The following is a 24,630-nucleotide window of genomic DNA, read 5'->3' as shown; positions in this document are numbered from 1 at the left end:
TCTATGGATTCCTTTTGCATGTTAAAATTGTTTCTAATTTCAGCTGCAAGTTTATGATGATAATAATGGCAAGTGCTCTGTGCAAGGTACATCTAAAAGGATTGTCTTTCAAAGGATCTTTTCACTTGTATCAGAAACTACCTTTGACATCTCATTTTTTTTAAAAGTATTGTTTCCACTTGAAGGGTGGCTCTGAATGTTAGATGAAAGGAGAACGACTAAGCAAACCAGTTTTTCCTTCACATTAGTTAAAGGTCAATTATCCAAAGCTCTTCTGCATTACAAATCCATGTCATAAGAAAGTGAATTAGGATAGTAGGAGTAATTGCATTGGATTCTTTTTGCTATGTATATTCCATAGCAACTTTACAACCAGACAAGTTGCAGTAGCATTGATCTCTCAGAAACCACTCTCTAATTCAACAGGGATCTCCACTCAGAGAAGAGCAGCACAAAGTACACCCAACTTTCTTACTCTGATATCTTTGATATCTTTTCTCAGTGCTGGGCACTGAGGAAGCAATTGTCTTTTAAGATCAATGCATTTGTGGAGGAAAAGTAGCTATTGATCACATTAATTGGAAGTTCATTTATTACCATACAAGTGGGGGGGAACTGTCCTCTATGCGAGAGTACTCTTTGTAAATAGACCAGAGGGTGGGCAGCTACATTCTCCTGAGCAGAGCTGAGAAACAAAAAAAGCATTCTTTGAAACTCACATTTTCCTTAGAGTCACACTCTGCCCATGTTCCCCCACTGAGGCATAATTGCCTAAATGAAAAGCAAAACAAAAAACCCAGCCCCAAAACTCCCAGATGCCCAAAATGCTGAAGCTGTGTACTGTGGTGAGATGGTGTGCCTCTGAAATGGCAAACTATCCAGCCAAACTCCCTTTTAACTACACATACCTGCAAAAGAGACACTTGCTGCTTTCTCTGAGCATCAGTTTCAAACCTTTATGCTAACCTATTTGTGCTGTGCCACTCACACTGTTTGTATGTGGGTGATACTGGCACTTGTCCTTGCCCTCGCATATGAATGTCAAGATGAGGAAAGCAGGGAGGAACTTTTTTATTGCTTATATGTCTCTGCCAAGATATTGGATTGGTCCATGGTTTTCTGATTTTAATGAGACTGGAACTCAGCCCAGACTTAGTCATTGCAGTGAATTCAGATGATTTTCCTTTCCTGTGCATATTCCATTTTCTCTAACCCAAGAAAGTAGTTTAGATTGCATCCAGTCATGTGACAGAATAATTTTATTCATGTGAAAACTTTTCCAGTTAAAGATGGGTGTCGAGATGCCAAGTCTAATTTGTTATTTTTTTCATTTAGGTCCTTAGGAAAGGAGATTTGGATATTGTGACCCATGCCTGCTTTTCATATGGGTCCTAAGTTAAACCTTTCTAGCTGAACACTACTAAATTTCAACAGTTAGAAATTGCAGCTCTTCTTTGGCAACACTCTCCTGAAGAATTGCAGCTCCTGCTAAGAGCAATGCATAGCATATAGTCTTAGCATAAACCAAAATGGTTTCCATAAGTTTTAGGATCCTTAAAGAACAAGTGTTGCACAATGTTTTTTCCCCTTTAAGTGTTGATACAAATTATATCTCAGGCTCCTGCCGTTTTCCTTTTAGGTTGCATCCCATGAGCAGTATTAGAACACACAGCAAAAACAAGTAATGACCTGACAGCAAACAGAAATAGCAGGGCATAAACCAAGAGCCTTAGATTAGCCCATGCCATGTTGAACCTCAGTGAGTTAATCCAGTGGAGGAGAGTGAAGAGGGAAAGCCATTATTTTCTAATTAAAAAGAAATGTATTGCAAACACTGGAAGTATAAGGCTAGATCAAGACACTACAAAATAATTATTGAGTAATGTTTTTGTTTGATTACATTGTCAGGATTCTGAAACGAATTTTAGTCACTTTGTTTTTCTCTGGCTTTATTAAGGTTTTCTTATCTGTACTGGAGTTTGTAGCAAGGAGTTTTTATACAATCCTGGGCTCCTGCTGAGGCCCTTCCCCCTGACAACAAATGACCAACTATTTCTCACCTTGAAATGTGAAAAACAGAGGTTAAAGATTCTGGCAGGGGAGGAGGGGGTTAGTGGCCTGTTTTTCTTTGGGGAGCGTCTCTTTAGTTGGGAATTTTTTCTTGGATTTGTGGAGTGTTTGCTGGGCTTTGGGATTTTTGGAGCATTTGCTGTGTATGTTTTTTTTCCAAGAGATTGCACCTTAGTTTGCTGAAGCTATCTGAAAATAAAGTTATTTCAGAAAATACCAGTCATGAATGCACATGCCTGACAGAACTGTCAGGCATGTGCATTCATGCCCAGTCATGAATGCACATGCTTGGTTTAAGGACTGTCCTTGATCTCAGGAAGGTTCATAGCAGTTCCTGAAGGCAGACCAAGCACTCTGTGAAATCACACACTTGGTAATCTTGCTTCTGCTTTCATTTTTTTTTTTTTTTTCCTTAAAACCACACAGGGTTTTCACTGTCTTTTGGGGGGCAGGGGAGGGGGAGGCAGAGTACATCACATGGCAGTGTTGCTTATAGCACTGTTCCATACTTGGCTAGGGGTGCCTCAGAACTGCAGTGGTAAAATCCCAAGGTTCAGGTTAGTTTCAGTGCTATTTTAATGGATCTTGCCGGTGCTTGAATGCATCGAAATTGTCTGATATTTAAAGTGCTTAAAAGCCTTACCTTCTCTATTACTGGGGAAGTTACAGCAATTAGTTATCCCTGTTTTGCAGTTGGAAATCAAAGGACAAAAATGCAAATGTCCTATATTTCTGCCTTGGATCAATCACATCTAAGCAATCTCCTGATGAGAGCAGAAGGCAGTCACAGTCAGGATTACAGCTGCTACCTACCTGCCAATAGCTCATGCAAAACTACCTTGGCTAGAAGTAGTGGGGTTTCTATTGTGCTTTGTTTGTTTATTAATTTATTTTTAGCCAGCCATTCTTTTGTAAAAGCATATAAGAGTACTCAAGCTTTGGACTTGGAATGCAATCCCGGAATTCTTGGCTGAGCAAGACATCATATGCTTGTCCTGCTCATTCTGTTCAAATTAGAAGGAAGACTGTATATACTCTTTGTTTGACAAGTAGCTGCCAGTAAGATTAAAGGAAGCTTCAGTTTCATTCAACTGATGGCTATAAAATTACTTTGTATTTTAATTTGTCCAAGCCTTTTTCAAATCTCATGTCTTTAGCAATATTTATTGGTGTTGCCTGCTCTGTTGTTATCCTATTTTCCACCAGCTATCTTATTTTACTCATGCTAGCAACACAAACTATGATAATTTGCTGATGTCATGTTGTATACTATAATGTATTGAGACATGAAAAATATGAATTATTGCCTACTTTATTAAGTTTTCCAGTTTGATATTTTAAAGTTTTTTCTTTTTTTTTACCTTTTTTTTTTCTTTTGGGTTCTGAGCACTCAGGTTGTGGCCATCTCTTCTGCCTAAGTTCTTAGGACAATCAATAGAACCATTTAGTCTGGAAGGATGTTTTAGGCAATTAAGTTAAGCATGTGTTTAAAGGCGTTTTTGGTTTAAGATGAAAATGGTCAGCAGCTGTTGGAAACAAGTCCTTAAGCCTTTATTAGACTGCATAATTAATCTTCTGACTTGATGAGAAGGGAAATATTAATTGGGTAATTTTCTGCCAGGTCTTAAGTGGCTTCATTTTGTCTAAATCAAAGTAATTAAAAGAGACTAAAAATGTAAAGTTTATGCAGTAGAGAACTGCATCTAGGCAATTCTGGTCTGCCAAGTGAATGAATTTCAGACAGGAAGAGTGCTCTCTCTGAAAGCCAAGAAAGCATTACTGATAAGATATTCCTCCTAATATTTTTGAAATTGACTGAGTTTTTTCTTACCTTTTGAATGGCAGGGTTTTCAAGTTTCCTACCAGATACTGTTGTTGATTTTTTTTTTTTAATCCTGATTGGGCTCAAAGTAGGTCTTGGTACTGATGCTAAATCAGGCTGGAAGGACTCTTTGTGATCTGAATTTGATAGAAATTAAAATCTTGCCAGCTGTGTTTTATGTGTTCGGGCTCTTTATAAATAAGCATAAATCTCTTGGATTCCTTGATAAAAGTAGGTGTGCTTCCTTGCAGCTTTAAATGTGGAACCTGGAAGCAAAATTATATTTTAAGCTAAATGCCAAGCTTTAAAAGTTAAATGATTTGGACTTGAGATTCTCCTCCTTTTCTTTCTTTTTGTCATTAAAGTGATGTAGTAAAAATACCTCATAAGAACAAAATTATTGTGTGGGCCAATCCAGTTAATGCACAGTAATTTATCATTAGAATTAATGTAATGCTGTGGATTTCAAGTGGTTTAATTGACGTGTAGACCCCACTGCTCACTCATCCTTCCTCTGGGGCTATCTAGAAAATCTTGGGCCATTCTTAAGGCAGATCCTCTTCCTTTGTAACAGCCTTGTCTCCACGTCCTTAATGCTAAGTAAAAAGGATTACTTTGGTAGTGCTTGGGAAGTAATTGACTAAAGATATGAAGAAATGGTAGTGTATTAAAACATGTATCATGTTTAAATAGCACTTGTATGACTCCAAAGGGAACGAACGGAGATGTGGAGTCATTCAAAGCCTATCTTGGGTTTATGATATCCTGTACACTATTTTAAAAAGGTTTACATCTAACGGTTTGGCAAGGTTTGAGCATTTTGCAAATAACACTTTGTGGAGTGAGGATCGGCTTTCTCCCAAAACCCTTGGAGGGAAGCGAAGCTTACATTTTATAGAGTTGGTTAGAAGCAATAAATGTGCAACAATGTTATTGCATTTCAGTGATTTTTACAGTGTTGTAATATATGGAAATCTTCTCCTACGAACACCAATATTCCTGCGCTTAATAACAAGCAGCTAAATGGTGTTGGCCATATTTCCATGCTAGAGATGAGAACAAAGCGTGTACTCTGTATTAAATAGTTACCAGGATATACCCAGAGTTTCAGGATGATCACTAGCCTTGAATTTTCACATTCTTATAGAGGAGCCACACCATCATGCAGCCCTTACACATTCCTTACACTAATTTAGAAATTAGCCCCAAGAAGAGGTGATTTGAAATGCTGACCTGGCCTCAAATCATTGACTGCTGGCATCGATTGCAGTGAAACCTGCTTTTCACTGGAGGCCTTCTGAAGGGGGAAAAATAGTCAATAAAATGAACATAGTGGCAAAAATCCTGCCTTAATTGCCAAATGAGAAAGGGATGCAGTGAGCTACAGGTTCCTGAATACTCTCCTTTAAAGTCAAGAGTGCAGAATAGGATGCCACTTTAGGGCATGTTTCCTTTATTTGGATTTTAGGGCTCTTAGGAATGTAAGCTGGTATTTGGCTAAAAATGGACCAGCTTTTCAAAACTGCTGAATAACTTCCCTTCTTACTGGGATCCAAAAATCTTTTAAAATGCTATCACTATCTCTTTAATGGGGTGAAGAGACCCATCCCATGCCTTTGACCTTTAACTGATGTAATGGTGCCCAAGAGCAGTCATGCATTTCAGAAGCTCTAGAAAATGTTAGTTGTAAGAATTACAGGAAAGGGTTTGGATTCCTGTGAGAATGGGCACAGCTGGGCAAACCCTGCTGGGGGGTGCAGATGTCCCTTGCTAGGTGATGTGCCCACCTGCCAGAAGGGGCTTAGAAGACTTGAAAATTTTGTTTGACTGTCTGTGAGGGACAAACAGCATGCATCAGTCTCAGCTCTTGGGAGGGAGGAGGCAGATGCCAAGAGTCTGCAATGCCATGCTCAGTACCCAAGCCAGCTGTGCCAGCAAGTACCAGGCACGATGTCTTGTGCTTTAGGGCTAAAAGTGGGAAAACTGAAAACAGCAGAAATTTTCAAAGAGCTGAGGATTAAGCCTTGCTTGGATCACCAACATGTAATTAAAGCAGTTTTCAAGATGAAAAGGAGAGATGCCTTGTCTCCTATTTCTGAGCCTTAGTCCAGCTAAGCAAGAACTACTTGTTTAATTCTGAAGAGCGAATAACTTTGATACCCAGTTTAAAATGGGTTTAAGTTATTTGAGCCCTTAGTTAGATTGGGGTCATATTTTTTTGTTCCCCTCTCTCTAATTAGTGCAACTGCTTAGCAATGATATTTCCCAGGTCTTACCACTAAGTCACCACTTTATAGTTTTCTTTTAACATTTCTGAACTGATTTCATTTTGGAGATGACTACCAATTAGCACTAATCTTCCTATGGACATTGGTGGACTTCCAATGCTTTGTGAAGTTTATGGCGTACAATTTCTAGTTTCAGAAATGCAAAATAAGGGTCACAGGGCTGAGGTTGGGTTTTTCATAACATCAGAGTTATGTATCTTTAATAATGATTCTCTGGTACTGAAGACATTTCACAGGGTCAGAGTACTTCCTTTATTTCATTAGAATGAAATAGAGACTACAGATAAGTCATTAAGTGGCCTGGAAATCCCTACTCTTGCGTGCAGGCTTCTTCCCATCGTGATTTATACTAAGCTTAGAATAATCTCTTTAGAACTTTAAATACAGTAAACAAGACCAAATTTGATGTTGCACTAGAGCTTTCAGATAGAACTAAGTAGAATTATGGAAGGGCTAAATCTGACTAGCTCTTATGGATTCTCTGGCAGTAAGATGTGAGAAGGGAAGGATAAGGGAGATCAGTGGTTTGGTTTTGATCTCTTGGGACTCGCTGTAAATCAGTAAGGCAATAATCTCAAATTAATGCAGTGACCATGGCAATAGTGATGTGAGAATGCACTTGGATCCATTAACTCCTCATTCCAGTTGCTACAGAAGGGCTGGGACCATAGTGTTTGCTCTGTGCACTGTGAAATGCATTTTCAGTTGTGGTTCATACCCAGCTGGTCCAGCCATCACCAGCAGTGTCTGCCTACCTGTCTAAGCTGCCTAGATGCTCTAAGAATTCAGAGGATCCATGCAATACTGGTGAGATTTTAATTCCCAAAACATCACTTCCTGTTAGATTCAAATGAAGAGAAATCTTACTCCTTATTGATTTCTTCTTCTTTTTGCATCAAAACCTATCCCTAAAGTATTTTCAGGATCTTGTCCCTTCACAAAGCAAGCTCTGGAAAAAAAAATTGTTCTGTGATCTTTGTGATAAAATGGTCAACCCTGAGCCAAGTTAGCACAGCCCTCAATTTAAATGTTCTCTGCAACACATGTAGAGGGGCTACAAAATGTTTTGTTGCTGCTATGTTTTGTTAGATGATCTTGAAGAGAATTAATCTGAGCTCTGCATCCTCTTTATCCTTGTGGCTAGAAAATATAGCATCATATCATTTCCATCCTGTTCCAAAAATATTGTTGTTCTGGGGAGACAGACATGTTAAAGTGTCAGAGATGGTAAGAAAGCTGGATTTGGGGGATGCAGAAGGGAAGACTTTCTTTTGTTACAGCTAATAATAGTTTGCCCCCTTGCAGAGGCCACCTTGTGCCTGTTTCTGGAGCATGGTAGTCCATTGCTGGGCCATGGTTCTGGCTTTTGAACCTTTCTATCCTACAGTCCCAGGTGGCTGGTAGACTCATCCTTTGTGTTTATTTCCATCTGTCCTTCTGCATGGCTGCCAGACCCAGGATTCACAGCCTGTCAGTGACCTGTAAGAGGAACTCAAGCTCAATGGCTTTCTGTTATACTTTAGTTTCTGATCTTTTAGAGATGCTTCAGGAGAGGAAAAGTGTCACTCCTCTGTGTGCAGTATTTCCCTCCTTCCCCAGCAAGGAGGAATCAGGAGTGTGATTTCCATTTTGCAGCAATGTGCTTTTCACTTTGTGTCTTGGGGGAGTATCAGCAGAGTTTGGAGTATCTCCAGTTCCCTCTGATACAGCATTTGTGGAACATTTGCATGTCCATTCCCTTCATTTGGCACGTGCTGAATGCTCAGTGCCTCCATCCACATCAGGCAGTCCCTGAGCTGCCAGGGTCTCTTTACATCTGCAACAGCAGCTGTGATATCCCTGCACACAGAAGGATTTCCCTCTCTCCTCCTCTCTCCGTCCCCACAGCGAGCTGTAGGGGCTGTCTGAAGTGAAGCTGCTACAAACACCATCTTCCTGGAGAGCCTTTGCCTCTGGAGGCATTAATGACTTCTGAGGCCTGAGGGCCAGGCCTGAGGCAGGAGGACTTTGTGGCTGTGTTCCAAGTTAGCATCCCTCTGAAAGCACTTCATTCAGGAAGGAATATCCTGAGAGGGGAACAACTACAAGGCTCCTCTCCTTATGTTATTCAAAGGAAATTTGTGTAAACTAATTGCTTCTTGGAAGTAGCATGGTTGCACTGTTTCTCTCTGGTTTTTGGTTTTTTTTTTCTGAAGGATGTAGAATAATTGTTAAACAAAATAACCTTGTTAAATCAGAATGAGATTAAACCAGCCTGGTTCATTCTGACTACTTTATATTTGTTAGCTGTTTTTCCATTTCAGTTGCATGCAGTGGGCTTTTGCTGGCATTATTTTTGTTCAGTGAGAGGGCAAACAGGAAGGAAAATGAACTCTCACTGCAAATATTTGGAAAGAAGGAGACCGGGCTGTGTGTGAGAGGGAAATATTTGAGCTATGTGATTTTAAATGTTGCTGTACTATCTGGCTGTGTTTTACCTCACAAACCACAACGCAAGAGAGGCCTGTTAGGATTCTCCTCACTAGTAAATAAAAGGTTTCCTGCTTCCCTACAGGCTGCCTCATTTTCTCCCAGCAGTTCGTAAAGCTGTGGCATGTCAAAAAAAAAAACTCCTCTTGATGTATTGACTTGATTTGCCCATTAAAAATTAATTGCTTCCTATTGGTGATATGGTGATAAATGGTGATAAATAATGACCTTTCAAATGTGCTGCAGTCTCAAGTATACTTAAAGCTCTCAGTCAAGGGACTTTGCAGGTATCTGCAAGTCATGGCTTCACTTCATGGGGACACAGGGAAGAAAGATTTTTGTGGTAAAGCACCACACAAATCAGCAGTTGAGTTGTTAACTCCTACCCATAAGTGGGAATGACTTTAGTTAACAAGTGGTGTATACAGAAGCACCATTGTTGTCCTGCTTGAGTTAGTGCCATGTCAAGATCTGGCAGATCTTTTATTTCCTTCCATCCTAGAAAATCTTAATTCAGTGTAGTTGAAAAGAAACAAACCCAACAGCCCAAAGTTGTACAAAAATCACATGCCTTGTCAGGATGTTATTCTCTGGGCAAATTTAGACACTGACCAACCAATTTAATTCAGTTAATTGGAGAAGCACACATGAGGAACTCAAATACATAACTGAAAAAATTGAATGTAACATTTGGACAGGTCTTCCTGTTCCCACCCTTTTTAAAAGAGCAAGCTTCTGGTTTCCTTTTACTGTCAACTGCAGCAACATTTCAATCAGATTCAGTTATGGTTTTTTTCTTGTATTTGGCAGGTTGCAGGTTGTCTTGTGTCTTACTCCTACCTGTCCAGCAAAGTCTGTGTCCATGCCTGTTCTGGGTGCCCTAAAATGGACTTAAGTCTCAGCTGATCCACACCATTCATTGCTATCAGCTCCTGCAGCTCTTGTCACTTGTATCTTCCTCTATGTACTTACTTTTCTGATTTTTGATTTCAGATCAAATTTGAACTAACATTTCAAATTTAATTTATATCTCTTTGTGTTCCTTCTCAATCTCCTTGGTTTTTAATATTATTTTTTCAAACACTGAAGAGCATTTTAGAAAACATTGATTGTGTGCAAAACATGTTCTTAAAAAATTTTATTAATTGGGCAATATGCTCAAGAGGAAAAAAACTCTATTAACAGTTTTCTCCTTTTCAGTTCTGTTCCCCTTGTCTGGCTCTTTTTCTGGTGTCTCAGAGCTCTGCATGCAGATGAAGCAGAGAATGTGAATGGGGAGTGAAGAGTATCCCTAGGGAGTTTTTAAGCATCATAGTGGCAATGTATTTCTTTTTTCCCCTTAATTTCTTGTGCCTCTGAAAGAAGACTTTTCAAAAAAGTCAAACCTTTTCTATTTGAAAGCAAAGCAACATCTTTTATGTAGAGAAACTGCATGGTGGATCCCTATGTGATTTGCAGTGAGACTGCTGGGTTGTGTGTGAGGGATGAGGGGAGACAGGAAAATCTGCATGTAGCACATCAAATTATTATTAAACAGTTCTGGCAGAATCTGTCAAGGAAAGTAAGATAAATCAGGGAGAAGGCAAAAACAATTGTGTAAGGTAGTTTATACAAAGCAGTTGCCATTATAAATAATAAAGCAAAAAGGCACATTGGAAACTTTCCAATTCATTTTTACCAGTTCTGCCTTAAATAACTGACAGTTTTTGTAGTACTTTGTGTTCTCACTCATTCTTCTTCCTTTGCTATGGGAATCTCCACAAGTACTCTTGGCTTCTTGGTTTGGGTTATAAATCTGCAGCTTTGTTTCTTGCTCTTGTTTGTTTGTGTTTTGTGTGTCACATCCTAGGACCTAATCACTAAGGCCATGTTCTTTATATAGATCTCTTGGCATCCAAAGCTTGTTTCTAGCCAGAACCCTCCCAGATAAACAGAAACATGAAACCTTGGCCATTAATGCCCTGCTCCACTTTGTTCTCAGAAAGAAATCCCAAAAACCTGTGACGAACATCTATGTTTTAAGGAAAAGTTAGACTGCTATGGGATTCTGACAAGACCATTAATAAATATTGGCACCAATTTATCTTTTAGTTTACAAGCAAGCAAATTATTAATATAGGTTTTTAAATCCAGGGAAAATTGATAAAACAATTAATTGTTCCTGTCAGGAGTAGTTACAGAAAGACTGCCTCTGATGGCCCAGATTCTCCTGGCCAGAGACAAGGCTGCCAATTGCTGTATTTAGCATCAGTGCAGCATAAAGGTCCTGCTGTCTCAGACATCTGTCAATACCAGATGAATTGTTTGGTTTAGTATGGAGGACAGAATACAGGTGAGGTTCTCTTCCCATTGCAGTCAATAATGAAATGCTTGTTGATGTCCAAAGGCAGTGTAATAAATATGTGGGGAAATATTTAACCTTGAAATATTAATTAGAATAATGAAATGTCTCATTGCTTTGCACATACCTTGCTCTTCCCTTTTCCTTGCTTTGGGCTAGTAGTCTAATTATTTAAGTCTGAGAAATAAAATAGATATTTTCACTATTTTAATTCTAGGTTAAATATTAGCCAATCATAATTTAAAAATATTTCTCTCCTAAAGCAAATGGTAGGTGATGGCTTATCTACTTGAGCAATGAGATATATTTTCCTTATAACTGGATAAAAATAGGTAGCAGTGTTTCTCTTGGTATAGTGAAATACTGGCTAAATAATTAGAAAACTTGTAGTTAACCTGCAAATTAGATTAATTTATTTTTTAAAAAGCTGTTACTTTCAGTTGAATTGGAGAGGGCCATTTGTAAAATAATGGATCTCTGTTTAGAAAGTATCAACTTAAGTTGTTGTGCACTTAAAAAAATAACTAGAGGATCCTTTCTCAAAATGAAAAATCTGTAATAGGATTTGTTAATTTGGGTACCAATTCCTCTTGAGAAAATTATTACTTAAATTTGGGAATCAAAAAGTAGCCTTCATAATCCATCAGGTGCCTTAAGCATTGCCTTTCAACATCTGCCAGATAACATTTCATGGAAAGGGGTGCCTGAATTGAGCATGGAGTCTTCCTTCGGAATCAGGCCTCTGGATCTGCTGACTGTCCTTTCCCAAGGACATGGATTGGATCCTAGTTGCCTTCAAACACAGGCTTATCCAGAAATCCTGAGTAGGAATAGGCCCAAACTGAAAGTGGATTGGGCCCAGATTTGACCATCTGAACTACTGAGAGAGCAAGGAGAGGCTACTGCAAGGAGAAATGAAAGCTGTTGACATGTGGCAGATGTGTCATGTGGATTGATTAAAACAGAGCTAATCCATGGGGGACATCTTTAGTGTGGCCTTTGGGATTTTGCTTTTTTCCTCCTTTCCTACGCCACTGTGCCGGGCAGCCTTTGGAGCCTCTGGTGTGAGAGCAGCTGTGGGTGACCTGAGGTTGTCCCTGTTGGAGCAGCTGTTGAGCTGGGAGGGGAGGCCGCTCCTGCCTTTCCAGGGCCATCCCCCTCCCTGTGAAGCCGTGCTGACTCAAAGTGCTTGCAGCTCTGTAGCTGTCCTGGTGTGACAGCTTGATATGATGTTGGAGAGCAACGACAAACAGCCAGGAGGTGATGGGAACAGCTCTTGCCTGTTGTGAAAGGAAATGCTAAAAGCCAAAGAGCAGCCCTGCCCTGGAGAACTCCCCTGTGAAAAGCAACTCAAGGTCCATCTCCACTCAAAAGCTGAAGTAATGTAATATTAAAGAATGTGCTGTAACACATGCAACACTGGAAATGCAGCTGTAGCACTGCTGAGTCTGAGTTTTCCAGGACGAGCTGGACACCTCCATTACCCTGACTCCTGGGTGCCACAGCCAAGTGAAGCCAGTTCTGCTACAACACTGGGGTTTTCCAGCCCAATATATGGTGCTGGGGCTGTTTATTTTCAGCAATGTCACCAGCACATCAAGCAACTTCCAGAAATAGCTCCACCTTGCTTCTGCCAGTATAAGTCTATTGCTGACTGCAGCAGGATTTGGGCTGCCAAGTGATTGGTGTGTGTCAACATATTTCTATGGAATATTTGGATCCCTTTAGCACTTCAGGTAAGAAAGTAATTTAGCTGAGAATCCTGCAGTTATGGTAGCCTGAAACTTCTGTGTTAAGGAGCATTCCTCAGAGCTGGATTGAGAGAAATGAATGACTGTGCCCCATTTTTTTTTAAGGAGCTAGTCCTGTGTCTTAGTCAACACACATTTCATAAAGCATATGTGGATGGTGAGACGCTGGTGGAAAACTAGTTCAGGAGTTTCCTTTCTTGTAACTTGTTTGTCTTCCATTCTTCTGTTCCTTTCATGACTAAACAAATTTGCCTGGATGCCTTAGTTTCTACTCAATGAAACTTCAGTACTCTGTGGGAATTCAGTAAACCAGAAACACAACTTGGTTCTTGAGAAGCTGCTTCCATTTTGAGAATGTGTTTCTAGAGAAGTAGGGTGTGAGTAGATGTGGGTAGTGAAAGAAATGGCACCAATCATTGCAGTCTTGATTTCTGAAGGCATTTCCTGAGTTATTTTAAAGGTTTTACGTATGGTTACTGAAACCTTAACTCTGAATATGTACTGTTTTTCTAAAATGAAAACTATTAAGCCTGGACTCCTTTGTTGCTTCATTGCAGTAACTTGAAATGCTTTATTCCCTGAGATTCACACACAACAATTTCTTCCACTGAAACAGTATGTAAAAAAGCTTTACCTGCTCTTATCTTCCACATCATGTCATCTTCTATTTGCTAATATATATATTTTATGCTCTGTACTTTTATGTTTTCTGTTTTGTCATTTTCATTGAGAGAGTTTACATCTGATTTTCTAAAGAATTATTTTTTCTACGTGGACAAAATTCAGATGGGTTTTATCCTAAATTAGAAGTTGTATTTCAGCACTGGCAGTGTGGCATGTGAGGTGTATCACAAAGGACATTTGCTCAATGGCTTCCAAGTGAAAATAATAAATACTGTAGGCATTAACATTTACCTTGTAGAAATGGATCACAAACTGAGTCAGAAAAGGTATATATGAAAACCAGACTCGAAGGTAGCTGTTGTTTACATGCCAGCAATTTACACTGACTTCTTTCTCTGTGCAATCAGTCGTTACCACAGAAACTGCAACAACACACAGCACCGGGAGAGACAAAGCTCCTTCATTAAGAAAAGCAATCACCAGCCATAAAATTCTCTTCATCTTATCCCCGCTGTTCAAAGGGTGTGAAATGCTTGAAATGCTGGTATGTCAGAATCTCATTGCAAACAATTTAGCCTTTTGCAGGGAAATGCTGTTATGGCCATTGGAACACCTTGGACAGTGAGGTCTTACTGAAAGCTCATCTTTGTGCTGCTGCTGGGTTAGAAACAGCCCCACGATGTAGACCTTGAATGATGCATAGAAGAATTTGGTAAGAATTAGCCACTACCTCTAGTATTCTTTAATGAATTATGGGGAAGGTGTTTTGATTTTTTTTTTTTCTCCCACAGGAGCCAGATTAAAATGGATTCAGATGCTCTTGTGCAGGTCTGAACAGTGAGTTTGAGACTGTATGGACTCAGTTTCTATGAGAGTGCTGATGGAAGTGAGAAAAGCCTTTCCCATATCTTTTTCCTTAAGGCAGAACAATAGGTTGGCTACAGACGTAAAAAACCCTCGAATTTGAGGGAGGGAATTTGTGGCTGCAGAAATTGTAGTCAGGTTGTGTCTCCATGGCAATACAAGGGTGGACAAGGACTCTTCTGCCATTGCTTGCCCTAGAAGCAGCTGTGCTTAAGGGCTGGAGAAAAGTAGGCAACCTGATGTACTTAAGGCCCTTAAGAAAGGAAAGGCACAGACATTTCTTCATAAACTCAGTACAGCCCCTTTTTCCTCTACATGAGCCTGCCTTTAGGCATTGACTGCAGACTCATCAAGAGTGGACTTTTTAGGGATTCCCTGTGGGATCCAGTCTGCTCTCTGGGCTCTCCAAGCAGGAGTTCTATGAAGAAATAGAGAGGCAAAGGCTTTTCCATGCTTTAATAATGGGTCTTAATATACAGGAATCACTTTCCATGTGCAGGAGCATCACTATATTTTCATCTGTGCTCTTGGTGCTTGCTGGACCCCTCATCCATTTGTATTAAATGCTGGAGACCAAATTTGCCTTCAAGGGTCAGATTCCCACTGTAGGATGTGCAGGACAGAGTTGTAACCCCAAGCATGGGCAGTGTTGGTGCTTGTCAAACAGCACCTTCTCCCATCTCTGCTGCTGGGGCACTTGAGGTCACAGTTGAAGTAAAGGTAGCTTCAAGGAGCCAGCATTCCTTCTGTTTACTGTAAGGCAGTGGAAAAAATTCAGACTGCCAGGAGGGAGAAATTCTGAAGCTCACTGTAATCTTACTGCTGAGCATCCTGTGAGATGCTGACACTCTGCCTTAATGGGCTTGAGGTAGCTTACATCCCTTTTAGGAAAATGATTTAGTAGATGGTATAAGCCACACTCTGGCATGATAAACTTCCATGGATACCAACAAATTGAGGCAGAACTCCTGAGCTGCTCTAGACCTCTGTCGGTGCTGCTATATAGCTTTAAATGAAGATATTGCCATCAATCAGCTTGTCACCTACCTCACTACCCACTTGTATTAAATGATTTCACTATCAGCTAAGATGGAGCACACCACTGAGTGTCAGATTATAAGTGTCTAGAGAGATTAGATACTGAAATCAGATGGATAACATCCAGGCTGCTGTGCTGGATCTCCCAGTATTGCAGTTGCCAACGTGTCCTGCTCCAGTCAGATAAAACTGTGCTGTGCTCACTCACTCACTTCCCTGAACAGAGAATGTGCAAATGAGGGTTGTAAAGTCCTGAGAAAATCCCAGCATCTGTGGGCACTACATGAGCAATGTGGCATCTAATTCTCCTCTACAAATGTCTGGTATGTTGCAGCATGTGCCTCAATTCATTCGATGCCTTAGCAAGCTCCAACTCTGTCTTGTTCAGTTTCTGAAATCAGTAGCTTCTCAATCAGTTTTTCCTTGGGCTGGATTTTGACCAAATTTTAAAAAGTAATAATTACATTATTGGTAAAAAAGAAGAAAAAGGTGAGCTAGGAGATCTGAAAATTGTTGAGGCCCAAGATGACAGCCATCCTTGGGGAAACTATCCTTCTCCCTGGGAAAACTGATTTTAATGTGTTGGAGTAGCACAAGATTTAAAATTGGATGCACGGGTGTTAAAATAATGCCTCAGTTTCTGTCTTCTTATGACAGGAAAATATTCTGCTGAGAAAAAGCTAAAGCTATTGAGAGACAGCATTTAAATTCCTGTTTCCACTGGTGTTATCCTTTTCTAATGGAGGGGCACAACCTTAGGAATATGCAAAGAGACAACTGGGTTGATGGGTGGACTCTGATAAAGTAACTCAAAGGCCTTGTCACAGATGTCTCTGGATTATGTTAGAAACTGTTTTATGAATGCTGTGGAAATATTCACAAATGTGTAGGGATTATTTAATTATTCATAAGTCACACCTGTAGGAACAAGCAGACTGCTTTTGTTTCGTATTTTGAGGGATCAAGATGAGTACAAGAACTCATTAAACAATCACTGTGACTTTTCTAAATTAAAAAACATAATGACCTAGGGTCCCAGAGATTAATACTGGCAGAGGATCTCCTCTATTTGCTGTAGAAAGATTTTTTTTTTCCTCTTACTCTCCAACTAGACTCCACATTTGTAGAAAAGAAGGAAATAGTTCTCAGAGTTTAAATATGTATGTGGATGTATGTACCTTCAAAAATTAAGGTTATTTTGCTCATACTAATTATCATTGAAAACTATCTCAGTCTCCCTACTTAAGTGAGCTATCATAGCATGGTTTTGTTCTGTAATGGGGCCCTCTGAGTGTTCCTCCAAGAAAATAATAAACTACACTCAGGAAAATAAAGTAATAAAGGCAGTAGTATGTTTCCAAAATAATTTTGGGGATTTTTGTGGGAATTTTTCATGGTAGAAATGTTATTTTTGGAAATCTCTATATCTATTCCTGAGCTGCACCATTTGGCAGGCTTGAAACAGAATTTAGTTTTATGCCAATGGTGCCCTTAATTCATGTGTTATCTTAAAATCATTCCCTGCAACTTGTGCTACAAAAGACTGGTAAACCAGTATTATTTTTTTAATATTTTTTTAAAAAGTGGAAAGTTAATATAGTTGTAAATTAAAAATTTCAACCCAGACAAGACCACAGGTAAGAATTCCAGCTCAGCTTTACCAGCAAGTACCATGGTCACCTATCAAACAAACTATGAAACTACTCAAGAAATCCAAGAGAAGAGCTGAGCAGTACTTTATTTAAGAGAGCTGCTTCAGGAGTTTAAGGTAGTCAGAAATTTGAGGCTCATTGCCCAGATTTCTATTTATCAAGGAGCCTACACTTGAGTGCTCCCTGTGTTATGGCTGAGCTCATCTAATGAACTGAAGTATTCCTATAAGTAAATATGGGAGTATGAAGGGATCCTGCATGTTTGGGATTTAAAATTGGACCATTGGGCAATCCCATGCACAGGCTGCTGAAGGAAGGTGAAGGAGATAGCATTCTTTGTTCTGGGGTAGGAGATGTTTGACTATGATGGAAATTCTGCCCAGTGCCTCTGTGGTGCAGAACACAAATAAGAATTTCAGTCTACTGGCAATAGTTTAAAGCACCTTTTGAGCACCTTGCAAGCCAGCATGGTCAAGCCACAAAGGGGAGCATCTGCAGGGGATGGTGAGGAGGAAGGTGGGAAGGGCAGGTGCTATGTTGCTATTGAGAAGTGTTTCTACACTCCCCTTTCCTCTTGTGGGATTCCTCTCATTTGTGCCCTTGGGCACAAACAGCTCTGTTGACTAACAGGGCACTCCTTTGTTTTCATTGCAAATCTCTCCCATCTCCTCTCAAGAGGTGGCTCTGGCTCACCTTGCCTGGTGTCTTTCTCTTGGAGGATGCACTGGCCAGCAGCTCTTGACCTCCTCTCTGTGTGTGGTCAGGAGGGGACAGGGACAAGTCCATGTCCCTGCCTGCACCTCAGTGGCACTTGGTGAGTCTAAGATATCTGCACATTTGCCAGAGAGCAAAGATGGGTATGCATGGAAAAAGACTTGAGATGATTTTCCAGATGCTCATCTGCCCAGAAAATGCTGAGCCTTTGCTAAAACACTGAGCCTTTGTTACCCTTCACAGAGAGAATCACAGGTTTTAGAGCAGCATCCACTGGTACCAAATACCGCAGAGATACCCCTGGATTTAGTATTATTGCTTTTGACCTGTTCAGATCTACTGAAAATGGTGAGTCTGGTGAAAAAAATTTTTAAGCAGGGGGAGCCAGGACTTATTTCTCATTTTTATTAATTATTTCTTTTTTATTAATTTAAGAAATGAATGGTATGTTTTTGTGCCACAGATTGCACATCTTGTGAGAAAATTGAAACAATGCTTGTTTATCTCACTAAGGATACTGAAAGGATTAAGTAATTTTTGTGAAGTATTTTTAATTTCTAAAAATTTTTATGGACAAGGAAAATATTATTCACTTTGCATGAATATGAAATGCTGAAGTAGAGCAGGGATACCTATGATAATCTAAAACTCATCTCATGTATTTATAAATCCTCCTCTTTTTTGGCTATTCTTATAGGTCCTATTTCTGAAGATGCTCATTGTCAGCAGTTTGTAGGCAAATCACTGGAATTTAGGGATGCTCAGCCCCAGTGCTGATTATTTTTCTTCATCACAATTCACAATGCTTTCTTTAAGCTCAGTGTTGAAGAGGTTCTTGGCTGTAGTAAATACAGGTGGTTGTGTTCAGCTGAACATCTCTATGCCTTATTTGTGCTAGATAAAGGTCATGCCTCTATCCTGATGTACAGATGTTTCAGTTTGCACTGTGAAAACTATTGCTTTTTGTTTTCCCAGTAGTAAAGATACTGCAGAAGAAATAGGTTTCAAAATCCTGCTGGTCATCTGTAAGGTGGTTTAGAGTTCATCCTGTCCTGCTAAGACATGACATTTGTAGTGCAGGGGCTGGTGAGGGAGTAAACTGGAGCAACCTCATAGCTGCCAACATCAGCAGAGACAACTGGATGCTGCTGCAGGGTTTAGCTGGTATTATTTCAGAATAAAATCCTTTCTTTAGGGCTTTAACTCCTGCTGACTGTCTGAAATGCAGCTGCTGTGCTGCAGAACCTCCTGAAAAATTGTATCATATGGATAATTTCAGACTGTCAGCAGTACTAACAGTAGCAGGCAAGGAGATTACAAAGAATGGGTTAAATCACAGACTTCTTGCCTCTTCGGTATTCCTGGATAATAATCCACCTACAGTGACTCCACTCTGTGGGTAGAAAATGCCTACCTCTTTTTAAACATAATTTATGCACTCCTTTGCCTTTTGAAAAGGATAGACACCAGCCAGGTAGAAGACTGCTCTGCTGCATTAGGGTTCAGAATTAACCATCAAATGTGTGCCTGATGTGCGAGTCAATCTGCCAAGTCATAAATGTTACAAGCAGACATCTGACTACAGTGTATTTTTAAAGTGTGCTTTTTGGCTATGTAGCCTTAGCAAACACTGTTCATTCCAACCTGTGCTAAAAGGACAGAGCTACATGTGCTGTTAACCTGGCACAGTATGAAATCTGCCATAAACTGATTTCCCCAGAGGGTTTCTCCCTGCAGGGGCTGTGTGCTACAAGGAAGTGTCTCCCAGCTGATTCCAAGTGTCCTTGACTGGATCTGCAGCAAGCAGGAAGGTGCAGGATGCTTTCTTCTGTGATGCAGTGGTGGCATCTGAGGGGGCTGAGGGTGTGAAGGAAGCTCATTCCTCCCCCCCCACCCCACCCCCATGACAAAGAAGTTCCTGAGCTTGGACCTGAAGGGGTTGGTTGGTGAGAAGTTTCTGCTTCCCAAGTAAAAGTCAGACCTAGAAAATTCTATGGTGGTTGCATAAGTACTGAAATTGCCACACAGCTAAAGCCTGAAAAGCAAGCAATTGACTAGGGAACATATTTCTAATATAATTGCTTTTTGACCTTTTTTTTTTGGTCTTGCTTTGAGTTTTGATTAACTTCACATTAATTATAATTAGTGAACACTGCGGAAGAAAGGAATTTTTTTTTTTGTTTGGGTTTTTGGTTTTGGTTGTTTTTTTGGCTGAAATTCCAGCAGCTTTCTGTTGTTATTCTATTTGGAAAAGGAGTAATTCCTTTTCCAAATAGAAGTAATTCTTCTCGTCCTTTCAGGAATTACTCAAGGAAAAAAAATGAACAAAGAAGTCAAATTTGACACTCTTGATTCCTTGGTTTAGGTAATGATATAAGCAATTTTGGGTTATCCCTGTGTGCTGTAAGGAATAAATCCATGGTAAATATGAGGTAGAATTAATCCTTCAAAAGCAGTACATATTTTTGAGGAACACAAAAATGGCCCCTAAGCAATGCTCAAGGCATCCAGCCATTTTCTGCTCACCTATAGCAAGAATTACCAGATTATTTCAGTGGAGTGTCATGTATCTGCAATACACCCCCTGGTCTGCATCCCAATCGCAGAGCATTTTCAGAGACATTGGCATCTGGGTAACTGTTTTATCATCTGCCTTGCACCCTGAGTCTCCAGGCCAAAACCTGGGTTTCTCCTTGTCTCAACACACTGCCAGAAGTGGTCCCAGAGTCATTCTGCCATGTCTCTCCTGACTTCTCTGCCTCCTCCCTGATCTGTAACAATACCTCTGTCCCTTCTGGCTGAACATTTCTCTGGGAAGTGATTAGCTCATCTTCAATATGTGCCTGATGCCTTTGTGTCAGAGGTCTTGTAACATAAGGATGATCCTGGAGACAGAGGCAGCCCAGCTGAGAAAGTGGTGAATGCTCCCACTCTGCCTTGAGCCTTCCTGGGATTGTTCAGGATGTCCCAGCATGTGTCAGGCTTCAGCACATACAGCATCTGCTCTGGCATCTTATTCCAGAGGGTGCTGGTCTCTTGGAGGAGACCCATCTTGCTAGACACAGCTCTCAGGTCACACGTAGTCTGCCTCCTCAGGGAAGGGCACGTGTTTTCTGACAACAGCCAAGATAAAAATCAAAGGTTCCTTCTTTTGCACTTCAAGAATGATGAATAACTTGCTCCTTCCATTCAGAACCTTTAGTCAGAATACAGAGATTATGGAGAAAAAGGGTTAATTCACTTAAACTGTTTTCTGACTTTATGGGATTGCCACAAGCCAGGGCCAGTTAAAATGGTGGGTCTGGTAAAGCATGTTTGTGTTTAACTCTATATGTTTTTGTTTTAAAAGGCCTATATGAGGAGATATATGTTTAAATTTTCTCATTATGTAATTTAAAGTTATTTATTAGATCTGTCGATAGTCTGTTAGGCACAATCTGCTGGGTGCGTCTCGCTTTAATTTTTCATCTGAAACATCAGAAATAATTTTGTGGATTTTAAACTGTTGTTTTGCAGATGCAGTGTTAAATGTTACTAGATTTTACCTTCTTCATCCGTGAAAGCTTTGTTTTCTCATTTCTTGTCAATCTTATTGAGAAGTGCTGAATAATCAGAATGAAGCAAAGATAAAATTGCCTTCTGATCTCTCTGATTTATTTTGAGAAAACTTTGGTTCCTTCTGTGTCATGTCCTCACTTCACCTGCTTAGAGAAAACATGAGAGTGGAAATTCTTCTAGTGTCTCCAATTTATCTCCAAATTACTGTGCAACTGTTAGTCTCCACAATTCCCACAAGAGTTAGATAAATAATGTTCTATTATCCTGATTATAGATGTAAATCATTACCAAGAAGTTGTGGCTTGCCAAAAGTCTCATTTGAAGTCACATCAAGAGCTGGTGCATTTCTGGGCTTTCCAAATAAAACTGTAACACTTTTGTTTGCTACCTTATCTTGCTGCTTCAGCTCCATCACTGTATCTGCCCCTGGATCTTATACATATTTTCATATTGGAGTCCTCAGTGAACTGAATACATTAAGAAGCCACAGCTTTTCATTAGACAGCAAATATTCTCAATTAAAGATTGCTCATTTATTTTAGACCCCTTTAAAAAAAAATAATGTGATCAAGCAAGGGCAAAGGGGTGCATGAGAATCACCCCCAGAATAATTCCTGTATGAGGACCACTACTGGAACCAGCACAGCATCTTTTAGTCTGCCAGAGCAAGTCCTGTGGTGTGCTCTCACTTCCACAAGTGCCCTGTATATTCAAGCCAGTTGTTTTCTCCTGAAATCCCATTTAGTCTTGGATCACAGCTGAAAAGAGTCTGTGTGTGTGCTGAAGGACATAATGCTTGTGCAGGACTCCTGAGTGGAGAAGGTAGTTTGGCTAGGTTGGAATGCTGAAAAATGCACTCTAGAGCTCTTAAGGAAATGAAGTTGGCCTCTTTCTCTCTTTTTTTTTTTTGTCCTGCCCAGTTCTTGTGCCAGCTATCAAGGTGTCTCACCTTCACAAAAGAAAATGAGTGCATCAGAACATGCTGTCCAAAATCCTCACGTGTCCTTACAGCAAAGGCTTCTCCAGAATTAGCACTGGTCACAATACACAAAGCCTTTCACGTGGAACCTAATCCTTTTTTTATTCTTTGGCAAACTTGCAACAGCAAAATCTGCTCTTTTGACCTCAAAATCTGTTACCCCTTCTTCCTGGGCTCTTGTGAGGGCTGTTTCTTTGCAGCACATGCAGAAGGTACTGCATATTGCTAATTCACTTGAATTATTCTGAATAGGTTGTCACCTTGCTGAAAAATGAATTCCTCTAAGGGGCCACAGTCTGAGATTTCAAACTCTTGACTGTCTCTGTCTCCCAGCAAGCTGCTGACTTGTCATCCTGTGTTCCCTTTCCTAACTCTATTTGTCCCTCAATGTCCAGTGAACCTTGAGGGGTGAGATTTCCCTCTCCCTACAGTGATTTGTTTTTCTAGCTCTGAAGACTCCTTCCATCTCCTATTTCTAGGAGACAGGTCCTCCTCCAGGCATTTTCCTTCTCACTGCTTACATTGCAGCCACTATTTTCTGCAGTTCCACTTCAGGAGTGTCCTTCTCACGTCTGATGGTGACTGCAGTTCCTCCACTGCATAGCATCCCATGCTCTGTGAGCAGGAGAGCAGCTATTCAGCAGTGATTAAAATGCTGTTTAGAATCCAGAATTGGTGCCACAGACTCTGGGTGTAAGAGGAACTATCAGAAGAACAAGAACATGTTGATGCTTCTAAAAGAGAGAGTATTTTCATGTCTAGAAAAGGCTAAAAAAACACAGTGCCAGGTTGAGAATCATTTGAAGATATTTTTTTTTTCTGACCTACATGGAAAGCTGTTTATATTCCCAACTAATTTTTAACAAATCAAACAAAAAACCCTGACTTCAATCAAGATAAAGACTGCAATGAGATGGATGTATATTTGTAAGTAACTCAATGGAAATTATAAAAATCAGTTTGGAAAAAAAAAGGAGATCCTTTTTTCCTTGAAAACATTCAACAAGGTTTGTCATATATGTCCTTCAGATTGCAAACAAGCAAGGTTTTTTTCTTACCTACAGGTTTTAGCAAAATATTGTGCAGAAACATATTTTCTTTTTATCCCCTGGTATTCCCTCTTAAATTTTGCTGCTTTGTTCTTTTTTTTTTCTGACTGCCATTTTAATTTTCACTTTTTTATTAAGTCAGTGTGAGGGGAGAAAAAGAAATTAATATTAGGGAGAGATGAGAAACTGGGACTTTTCTTATGGAGGAAAGGAAAAAGCTTTGAAAAAGTGTTATTTGAGAGGAGGGGAGAAATTGGAGGAAAAAATATTTTATTGCCAAAATGTATTAACATTTATTTGTTCAGCCCTAGATTTGAAACTGGGGTACATACAATATTCTTTCTCAGCCAAAATGTCTGTGTACTGTGAGAAGGGTTTCTAAACATCATCTGCAAAATTTCCAAAAATGTAAACCACCAAAAAGATCAAGTCATGAATGGCTTCCCTTCCTTGCAACTCTCACAGGCAGCTGAATTGGAAAGACAAATAACTTTGAGCAATAAATGTTAGAGGGACTGGTGGCAAGCATGGTGACTTTATTAAGCCTCATGTCTTTCTGTATGTTCAAAAAAAAAAGTCTCTGTTTCAGCATAATGAGATTGAAAACCATGAGTGACCACTAAGCATTTTGATGAAGACAGATGTATTTAAAAAAAAAAGAATATATTCTACCCTAAGCTGCAAGCCTGTGGTGAATTTTGTTAACTAGAATTTGTAATTTAGGCTACTGAGTTGGCTTAAAAGCATTTTTGTGGCCTGTGGGCATTTTAATAGCAGGACTCCACTGAGTATTATTGGGAATTATGCAGCTTGAGAGTTTCATGCCATCCTGATATTTTTCTTGATTACGGCTAGTACCCTATGCGGTGTAAGTACTAAATAGAAAACATTTTTTTTTTCATTTGATTCCAAGTCCTCATTGATATTCCTGTCAAAATACAATTTCTAGTCTCTCAAACACAGAGCAAGACTTGTGAATGTAGTTTTCACACATAATTTCTGGATGTATTTGTGAGCCTTTTGCCATCTGTGTACATTACAGTTTATCATTAGAATAAACTGCTGTGCAAGTTGTACAAGCAGTTGGACAGTTGTACAAGCTCATAGCAGAAATCTCTCTTTTTACTTTTTATTTTCTGCAATTGTCAAAGTGAGAAGCAAGGGATGTCACATAAAAGTATTTCTACTATAAGTTTTGCAGTTACTATAAGTAATTATGTGCCCACAGTTATCATAAGTGGAAATTGCATCTGTTAGACTGATGCTGCTAAATAAAACCTGGTTGACTGCTGGGATGAACAATATCCTCAGATATCCTTGTGGCAGTAAAAAAAAAAACCCAATTATTCCTAATATTCATATCTGAAACCTCTGCTTAAATTTACAGCAATTCATGTGCCTGTAAACACAT

General features: G+C 39.7%; 1 protein-coding gene across 5 annotated transcripts in view; it reads right to left on the bottom strand.

Moving 5' to 3' along the window:
• KCNC1 (potassium voltage-gated channel subfamily C member 1) overlaps positions 1–24,630 on the bottom strand; it is a 121,199-nt gene that overhangs the window by 82,550 nt on the left and 14,019 nt on the right. The gene's annotated exons all lie outside the window — the stretch shown is intronic.

The sequence above is a fragment of the Serinus canaria genome, chromosome 5, assembly GCF_022539315.1.
Source record: "Serinus canaria isolate serCan28SL12 chromosome 5, serCan2020, whole genome shotgun sequence".
Taxonomy (NCBI): domain Eukaryota; kingdom Metazoa; phylum Chordata; class Aves; order Passeriformes; family Fringillidae; genus Serinus; species Serinus canaria.
Note: the sequence above shows the minus strand (reverse complement) of the source record. Positions and strands in the feature narration are given on the sequence as shown.